Source organism: Morone saxatilis, unplaced genomic scaffold (assembly GCF_004916995.1).
Source record: "Morone saxatilis isolate NCDOM2014 unplaced genomic scaffold, NCSU_SB_2.0 Contig9, whole genome shotgun sequence".
Classification (NCBI taxonomy): Eukaryota; Metazoa; Chordata; class Actinopteri; family Moronidae; genus Morone; species Morone saxatilis.
In genome coordinates, this window is record NW_023340268.1 from 6,607,557 (window position 1) to 6,616,955 (window position 9,399).

Consider the following 9,399-nt stretch of genomic DNA (forward strand, 5'->3'; position numbering starts at 1 on the left):
TACATTTATAAGTGCATGCAAGCGTGCGTCTGAGAATATCTATTTGTTCAGTGTGCTTGTCATAGACTAGCTCTGACCCTTGAAGACTTGCGATGTGTGTGTGTGTGTTCGTGTGTGTATCTGCATGAATAGGCCGGATTTTTGGTTTTCAGAACATTGGATTCTCCAGACCGTAGCGTTTCTTTACTGTATTTTCTGTCCAATCCATCCATAACAGAACACTCAACCCTCTTTTCGGCTGCCAGCGGTACTCAATCTCACTTGTCTTGGCAATGTAGTCATCCCTTCATAAAGTAGCAAATCAATAAACGGTCTCTATTCCAGATCATAATTCAAACAGGCATTTGTGTCCTCCCTCCTTTGACATAAAACAGCGGCGAGGGAAATGCATTTTACTGCGTACCAGGGGCTGGTGCAACATTTTTAACGTCGAATGACTTCAGTATGCAGCAGCTGCCTCCCTGCTAGGCTCCTGTAACCTCAGCCAAAGAAATCAATGTTGCCCGCCCTCCCTGCAGCCTATACTGCCAAGAAACCCTTTCCCTCCCTCAATCTTCACCTCCCACCCCCAACAGAGACAGCTCCGAATTTGACTTTAACACCCAGCTGCCATTAAAAATGCATTAAAGCATATTACGGCATAATTAGATATTAGTCCTTAATCCGTTGTAATTACAAGGACGAAGCTCTTTTGGGTGGGAGAGTAGCTTGGCACGATAAATTAGTTAAACATACAATTTCCGATACCTTAGATGTAATCAGCGCACAAGGTGTGATGACATAGGTAATCAAAAGCAAGAGGGTGGAAGAGAGGGAAAAAAGTGTGAGTCACTATTAAGTTATATTTTCTGTCAGAGCAGACCATTACATCACACTGTGGAAATTCAGAGCCTCTCTAAAGGCATACAAAGACAGAATTAGATGCAGCTGTAGAGACAGGCTGCAGGGGCGGGTTTAGAAACTTCTGAATGGGTAAAATTAGTAAAAATGTGTTAAGACTCACATTTCAAGCTTTGGTTCTTGGCAACAACAAGCTGTACATTATTAATAGTTACATTGTTCTTTCATTATTCAGTGTCATAAATGAATGCCAAATTATTAACTTTAATATGAAATAATATCAATAAATAGTTGCTATTTGTAACTTGAAACAGCCCACAACCACAGACAGATTATGTCCCTGGACAAAGCCCGCCACCCCTCCTATATAGGAGCAAAAGACCCAGACTGAGAGACACAAAACCACATTTGAACAAATTCTGTAGATTTGAGAAAAATAGAAACAGCAGTGCAGTGCAATGGGACCTACAGAATACTACTCCTATCATCCATCGGTTAGACTGTTTTTCCTCACACAGGAATACTCCAGATAAATGAATAACAGTCCTCATAATATCCATTGATATATGGTGTCATAAGACCTTACTCTGAATAATTAATAGGCTGTAATATTAGTGGCTTAATGAAGGGTGGCCTGTATCCAGCAGCTCACACTATACCACTTCAGTTCTCTTAAAGGTCTGTTTCAACCCCCTCCGCTTTGGCGGATCCATCTTCTCTCCACTTTGAAAATAACATCAGCCTGTGACGCTTTGGCCGCGATCTCTTAATCCACTGGAAGGTCTCACACTGGGTACAAAATGTATTTTTGATGAGCCGCAGAAAAGGGATGAAAGGTGACAAACGCTATTTTAAAACCAGACGAGGACACGCAGCAACAGGCCTAAACAGGACTTGAGTGATGAGACAATGAATTCTGCAGGCACCACAGACTGCTGTCATAAAAGTGCTGCTGTGTAATAGGGGAACAGGCACATAGTGAATGAGTCAAAGGCACTAACATGGCTGCATATCAACTCTCGAGCCACAAAACAGCTCCACTGGTGGCCATTGTTTTGTGTAATTTCCAAACAAGAAACTCAAACAGCTCGCTGCTGATGAGCTGTTTGGGGGACAATTTGATCCACAGACAGAAGGAATCGTGGTTAATGATGCCATTGGCAAGATGATTATATAGCAATGTGTAATATAAAATTAGTTACTGTTCTGCCAATTGCATGTTTTGAAAATGTCATCCTTGCTTTTCCATATGGAGAGTTTGGGAATTAATCTTCAGAGACTGTGGGTGACACAGATAAATAAAGAAAGTGTAGTTTGGCTCATTATACACTATTAGTTTCACTGGTACTGTGTAATGCTGATGATGATGAACAAACGAATATACTATATTCTTCTCTTTATGTTATTCCCTTTCTCTCAACTACTGGCTGCCTTTGTAACCACATAAAGGAGGAAGAAAAGTCTTGACCTGCCAGAAAAAGAGAAAAATGGACTCTTGATATTCAAGCCATTACAGTCCCCATTGAGCCTGTTATTATGATCATACCAAGAAAAGTAGAGATTTAGTCAAAGACAACCCATCCCATCACCTCTATGTGGTCATGGACAGCCTCAATCACAGTAATCTTCTCACACTGTGCTGAATGCATCGCACTTCACCAGTACGATTCAGCAGTGGCACTCCAGCTAAGAAAAGGCTAAGACCAGGCAATGTCTCAGTGGAGTTTGTAGGCATGTGTGGAGTTTATTTTGCAGTTTTAACACACTGGTGCTGTTGCTGCTCATTACCACACAGGCCCAGTAAATAAAGTTGGGTGTATATTTCAAAACGGAGAAGGACATGACAATTATCTGTGTCCAAATTACATTCAGAGCTCTAGCTGTATGTGTTTTAATTTCAAACTGGAAATGATGGACTTTTAGCAGGCAGGGAGGGTATGGATTTCATTATGGGAAACTTTATGGAATTGTTGCTCTGGGGTTTTTGGAACTTTATCCATACAAGGGACTAAAAGTCAAGATACTTTTTGCTTTTTAAAACAGATAATGATTATGATATGGCAAATGTATGCCAAATCATAAACAGTCAAACTGATGTTCATAGAAATGAACTGTGTTCCACTACAGACAAAACCTAATAACTCTATTTGTTATTTTTAAATTACAGCTTGCCTGGAAATGTGTAAGACAAGGTGTGTTGATTTGTATACACCATTCACACATAGAGGCAATTGAAAGTGTTTTACATAAGGCAAAGAAATGCATTAGACCATTAAAAACCAATTAAAATAAAATAAAAAGAGATACATAAAATACAGTTAGAGCGCAGTAATGAGAGGCCCCAAATTCAATAAAGGCTTTGAAAGTGCAGAAGAGAATCCCATCAATCAAATGCACAGGAGAACAGCAGAGTTTTTAACAATAACATGATAGCATCCCAATGTACTTCTTAAGAAAACTGATAAAAGATAATATTGAATACTTGTTTCATTAGAGAGGGCCAAGTGCACAAAGTCTGTGGCACACAACAAGTGGTCGCATTAATTCTTTATGATCTCCCTTACCTATGACAGGATGTTAGCTCTCTGAAATAACAGCCAGCAGTCCTTCCGTAATGACCACAGAAAATCAGACTGGTCTGTTTGACTCAGGACAGCTAGTTAGCTCACAGTGAACCTCACAGTGATTTCAGCAATTTATACCGACTCCACAACGATAGAGTCCCAGTGAGCTGTCTTCAGGTTGTTAGCTGTGGCTAACCAACAGAGGTGCCGTATAATGATCAGCAAACTGAAATAGATCAGTAGTGGTGAAATCAGCATGATGCTACTGCTGCTGTGACAAGTGGAGATCGAGGCGGCTTATTATCCGTGTGTGGGTGGGTATTTGTGTGTGTCTCTCCCTCTCTGGCTGGCTGGACTAGTTTCATTACTTAGACTGAACCCTGTCCTCTCCTGGATCGTAACTGTCCTCCTCTCGTACAGTCAGGAATAGCATTAGCATTGGATCACAGGTGCTTAGTGGCTGCAGTAGACTTTTAGCTGCAGGGCTACAAACAACTCTGTTACTGAGACAATCAGTCACCATTTACTTTAAGGACTTCAAGCGGCGCCACATCACAGCGAACACCAGTAAAGAATCTGCCTAGTGTTGCTACAGTGTATGTTTTGAAAAGCTGCTATCCGACTTTTATTCTTAGGGGAGGGATCCTATCGCATATGGCTGCAAAAAGTATACTTACAACCCAGCGTGCAACACTCACATCACTGTGCTTGACAGAGTGTAGTGCAGGTTTGGAGTGCAGTATGCCAGATGCAGCTCAGTGACATTTATCCCCAGAGGACACACATATGGGCACACAGCTGCGCGGGAGATTTGAGAAATATGTGTGACTGGAAGATTTACCTGAGGAGAGGTAGTCATAGAATACATTCTTGCACCGTATCACACAGCTGCCAAAAGATGTCTGGGCTGAAAAATGGGATTTTTTTTTTTTTAAGTTAGACGGAGAGGAGGGTTAATTTTTTGTTGCCTTTGAGCTCCTGTCTTCAACCATGGCTGCCCCACACACAACCACAATTAACGTGGCATTTTAGCTCCATGGGCAAAATGAAGTGGACTCCTGCAGGATCAGTGTTGTGTGCATATGCATGTGACCAATATGGCAATATTTCCCAGTTTGCACATGCTTATATGTGTGTGTTTTTGTGTGAGTGTGTGTGTGTGTACAGATACACTTTAAGCTCCCATTCATCAAAGCCGTGGTTGACGTGCCGGGCTATAGCTGTAGATTAATCTGCTTCAGCCCAACACTGCTGCTCACCAACCACTCATTAATCTAATTCCCAGGGACAATGTGTTTGTGTGTGTACTCACATCAGCGTGTTTCTGTAAAGTATGTGTGTACCATATTTGGTTTGTGTGTAAAAATACATTCAGTACAATATAGCCCATCATATATATCTTTTTACTTACAATATAGCTCTTGTCTAATAAAATACAGACTCTTGGCTATAAATCAGAGAGAGATGTGCTACAGGTAACCGCCAGAATCGAGGAAATAGGTGAAGGAGAGAAATATTCAGAGTTCAGTGAAAGCACAAGCAGCTCATCTTCCTGGGAGTTTGAATTCACTAACCTCCTTATAGAAAGGAGGGGAAGGAATAATTTACCTCATTCCAGGGGGGGTGGGCAAAAAAAGTATGGTAGTCATTAAGACGGTATCTGAAGGGTAGGTACTGTGTTTTTATGCACATTTTCAGTTCATACATAAAATTAAAAAAGAGTCTGAAATGGAGAAGATGACACATTGCAAAAAAGATGCTGATGGAAACAGATTTTGCAGAACCTGCTTCTTCTACTGTAGAAAAGGATGCAGCTCATTCTGTCACTCAGTTACCACCAATCCACCAGAAACCCGCCACAGTAGAGAATAAAAAGAGCAGGGTTTTCAGGGGTGTACATAATTGCAATATGCCCAGTTTGAGTCCCCTCTTTATCACCATAGTGCCTGATTAAAAACGCTACAGGGTATATATGGATCAGAGGCTACAAATTAATTCATTTAATGTTTTAGCAGCAATAAAGCACCGTAATGTATCAGAGGGGCAAATTGAAGTACAGACTGCAGTCAATAATAAATGCTAAAAATACAGCACCTGGTAACTGCTGTGGATGCATTTTTGTTGAAAAAGCTGAAAGCTGCTGGAATAAGAGACCTGTTCTGATCTGTTTCTGCCACATCTGGAAAACCTCTGTCCTGATGGAAACTAAAAAAATATTTAAATCCCTGTATAGAGCATCCAATAAGTTTCCTTAAAAAGCTTTGGTTTTCCTTTTTACAAATAAAGTCAGAGTTGGAATCAAAGGTAAGCTTCCAAGATGGGTCTCAAATATTTATACTGCTGTACTGCAGTCACAGGCTCCAGTGTGCGAACTCTACCACGGCTTTCGGGAAAGCTCACTTTTTCTTAGGGGGGGGGGCTTGACTGATTGACTCACAGTTTGCTGACTTCAAAACAGAGAAATCACATCTGCTTCCCAAAGTTGAGAGCTTCTGTGAATCATCAATCATTAGATCTTTTCAATCTAAAAACTTAACTTACATTAGACCAAACTCCATTTGAAAATCTAGCATTTTAATACTATGCATGCTGACAATCACATCTGCTTCCTAAAGTTGAGAGCTTCTAAAACGAATGGCAGAAATAGCATGTGCGCAATATTTAAGAGACCCCCCAAAATTTCACAAGTCATGTTTTCAGGAGCTCATGTCTTATTAAGAGGAGCCAAGCTCCCTCTGGCTCCCCTGTAGTTCGCACCCTGACAGGCTCCCCTTTAATGATAGAAGGAGCAAGAGAATGTAACCTTGTCACGTACTGGTGAACTATTCACAATATAGTTTGATGATGAACACATCTTATGTTGCCCAAATCTGAAAAATGTGTTAAAAAATGCAAAGCATTTCTATGGAAAAAGTGGTTGTGAGAATTCAGGTGTCTTAGAAGAGAGAGAAATTTGAATCCAATCAATAAAAGAAGCTACAGGTAAAGTACAACTGAGTAAAAAAAACGTCTTTGTTGCTTTCAAAGACAGAAGATATATACGTATATGTTCTGAACTAGATGCTTCTGCTGTTGAGCGAGGAGCGGACAACGGTGTTGCAGTGTGTAAAATATGTTTTAGGTCGGGAGTTAATGATTTTCTGCCATGTCTTCTCTTTGCCATCGTCTTTTTGTGTTGCCCTGCCAAATGAACTGAAGCCATGTGTTACAATTTAGTAGAATTAACCATGCAGCACAGTGCCAAGCTGACATAATATTTTGTTTGTACCACTACACAGCCCAGTCGTTTTGTCATTTTTTCTCATCACCGCTATAGTTGTGATGCCTTTTATAGCTGATTCACTATTTTTCTATCACTTGTAGAAATTAAACTTTTCTTCAAGCATCCCTTCCTCTCTTACCTCATTTATTTCCTCTTGACCAATTTCCTCTTCTGTCCTCCTCCTCGTCCTCCTCCTCCTCCACCTCCACCTCCTCCTCCCCCTCTCCTCATGGCCATGCTACACTGCTCTGTGTATTAATTGTGGTTTGAAAAATTCCCAGCTGAGGCTTGGTGGGATTGTCGAAGCCAATGGCTCAGAACTGCAGGGCGAAAGAGTGAAAGCTTGGACTCCTTTCAGAAGCTGTTCCACCCTGCTGATACTGCCTCGCCGGCCGGAAGGGGCACCGCGTTGGCACCTACCGCCGAGAACTGGCAGTTTGTTCGGAGTCATCAGCGAGCCTCTCATATTCTAGGCATCCGCAGTACTCCACCTGCCCACTTTAATACACTTCTCGTTTTAAGCTGTTGGAGGATATCAGGACTGATGTATTAAAACATCCACGGGAAAACTTATTTAGTGAATTAAACATTGCTTTTAATGACCAATTCTGAATCATAACTGGAAGGTTTTATTAACCCTAATGTCCTGTTTGGAGTCCTGGAGCCCTATTTAATAGCTCAAAAATAAATGTAACATTGTTTTATCACCTCTCTACTTCACAATGTCAACTTATTTTATAAGAATTGCTTATGAATTTTGCTGGCTAACATAGCTTAGCATAAATATTAGAAAGAGGAAACTTTTAGCCTGCTTCTGTCCAAAGGTATCACCTGTAAAGTTCACAAATTAACATCAATCTGTTAAAAATAAAATGTCAAAATGGACCAGTAACTTCCAGAAGTATCCACTGGTTGCCTGGCAACTGGTCCTGGTTAAGTAGTGAGCTTTAGAGGTGCTGGTAGGTGGATTTTGTTATTTTTGGAGAGAACCAGGTTAGCTGTTTCCCTCTATTTACAGTCTTAAAGCTAAGCTAAGCTAGCCAGCTGCTAGCTTCACCTACTGGCATGAAAGTGGTATCCGTCTTCTCAATTAACTCTTGGCAAGAAACTGACTAAGCATAGTCCCAAAATGTCGAACATCTTCTTTAAATACAATAGATTTTCATGCAATCTATATCTGTTATTGATGTTGATAGTATTTCTTACACAGGACTATGCAAAGTCAATTTAAATTTACATTATTGGAGGTTCAGCACAGTTTATGATTTCCTTATTTGGTGTAGTGACAATGCTTCATAGCCATTTTTGTACTTTTTCAATTTTATCAAGCTCAGGTTCTGGCGAAGGGAAAGGTTATCACTCAAATACTCTTTTACATGTTTGGGTAGCAGTGGCGTCTGTGGAACACCAAACAATGCAGAAGTAAAGCCATTGTCAACAAAACACAAGAGTTAAAGGATGCCTCAATAAATAATCTTTGTAATACAAAGATTAGCGATGCTGTGTGAACCATTTGTTTATCTCCTGGTCAGTAAGCTGTCTTGTATCTCTTGTATCTGCTGTTATTTAAGATAAGACATTAGTGAAGCATAGAAAAAGTGAACCTCTGTTGCCATGCCGATCTATCTTTGGTTACAAGATGAGGTGCCAAGTGATGGTTGGTCAATATTTATAGACTCATAACAGCATGCTTTATGTGCAATCGGTTTTTCTTCTGTCAATTTCTACATCTCCCTTTTCTCCCCAACTTTCCGCCCTCCATCCTGTCTTTGATTCATCAGTCCATTTTCTCTTTCCATCTCACCAATCTTTGTCTTTTCTATCATCCCATTTAATATGCTTCTCTCACTTCTGAGCCTTTATGACACTACTTAGCTCCCCGGTGTTTATGTAATGGGTACTTTCAGTGCCATTTTGCGATGAAGCATCTTAACTATGTTTGGCATTTTACCCCCATCTGGCCTTAGCGCCGAGCAAAGAGCTTCTTTTGTTAAGGCAGGAGAAAATTGGCCTAACACAGTCAACGTTACACCACTAACACTTAAGGGTACTTAGCTTTCCCAACTACTCCCTTCTGTGCTGTGGTAACAAAGTGGTAGCGTGGGGCTCTGCATGCCCTAATGATCTACAATAGATCGTCCAAACAAGTTAAGAGACACAAAATTATAAAGTCTGCTTCTCTCTGTTGTCATTTTTGAAATGGGGCATTGAATAAGGGTACAAATTTAAAATTCTATTTCAATTTTGCATCAGTCATGAATGTAGCTTTATATTTGTTGACTTCAATGATCTGATCTGACAAAAATATAGGAGAAGGAAAATGAATGTGAGAGATTAACTTCCATGAGCCTATCAGGACTGATCTCTCCCCTGGGTGTCAACCAATCAGAGCCAGTTTCTTGCCCAGACAGTCTTCAGGGCAAAAGAGCTTGGGGTCCAACCTAATGCCTAGTAATTATCCTGAATTATCATCCTATCTGCTTACCACCCCACATGTTACAAAGGCACTCATAACAAGCATTAATAATTACACCATACTCCCGTTTTACCAGCAGCCCAAATCTCCCTCATAGAAACTGATTGGGTGATTAAATTATGGATTTTATACAAGGATTTGCAATTAAGGAAGGAGCTGTGAAGGATTCTTGCTCAAGGGATGTACAGTACTGATATTTATGTAAAGCGTGTTATGTGTTTTAGAAGAATATGCTTCTCTCTCTTTCTGCACTCATT

At 40.5% G+C, this 9,399-nt stretch overlaps 1 protein-coding gene across 3 annotated transcripts in view; it reads left to right on the forward strand.

The window, feature by feature from the left end:
- The window catches only part of samd12 (sterile alpha motif domain containing 12), a 95,499-nt gene that overhangs the window by 29,301 nt on the left and 56,799 nt on the right, over positions 1–9,399 (forward strand). The window lies entirely within an intron of this gene.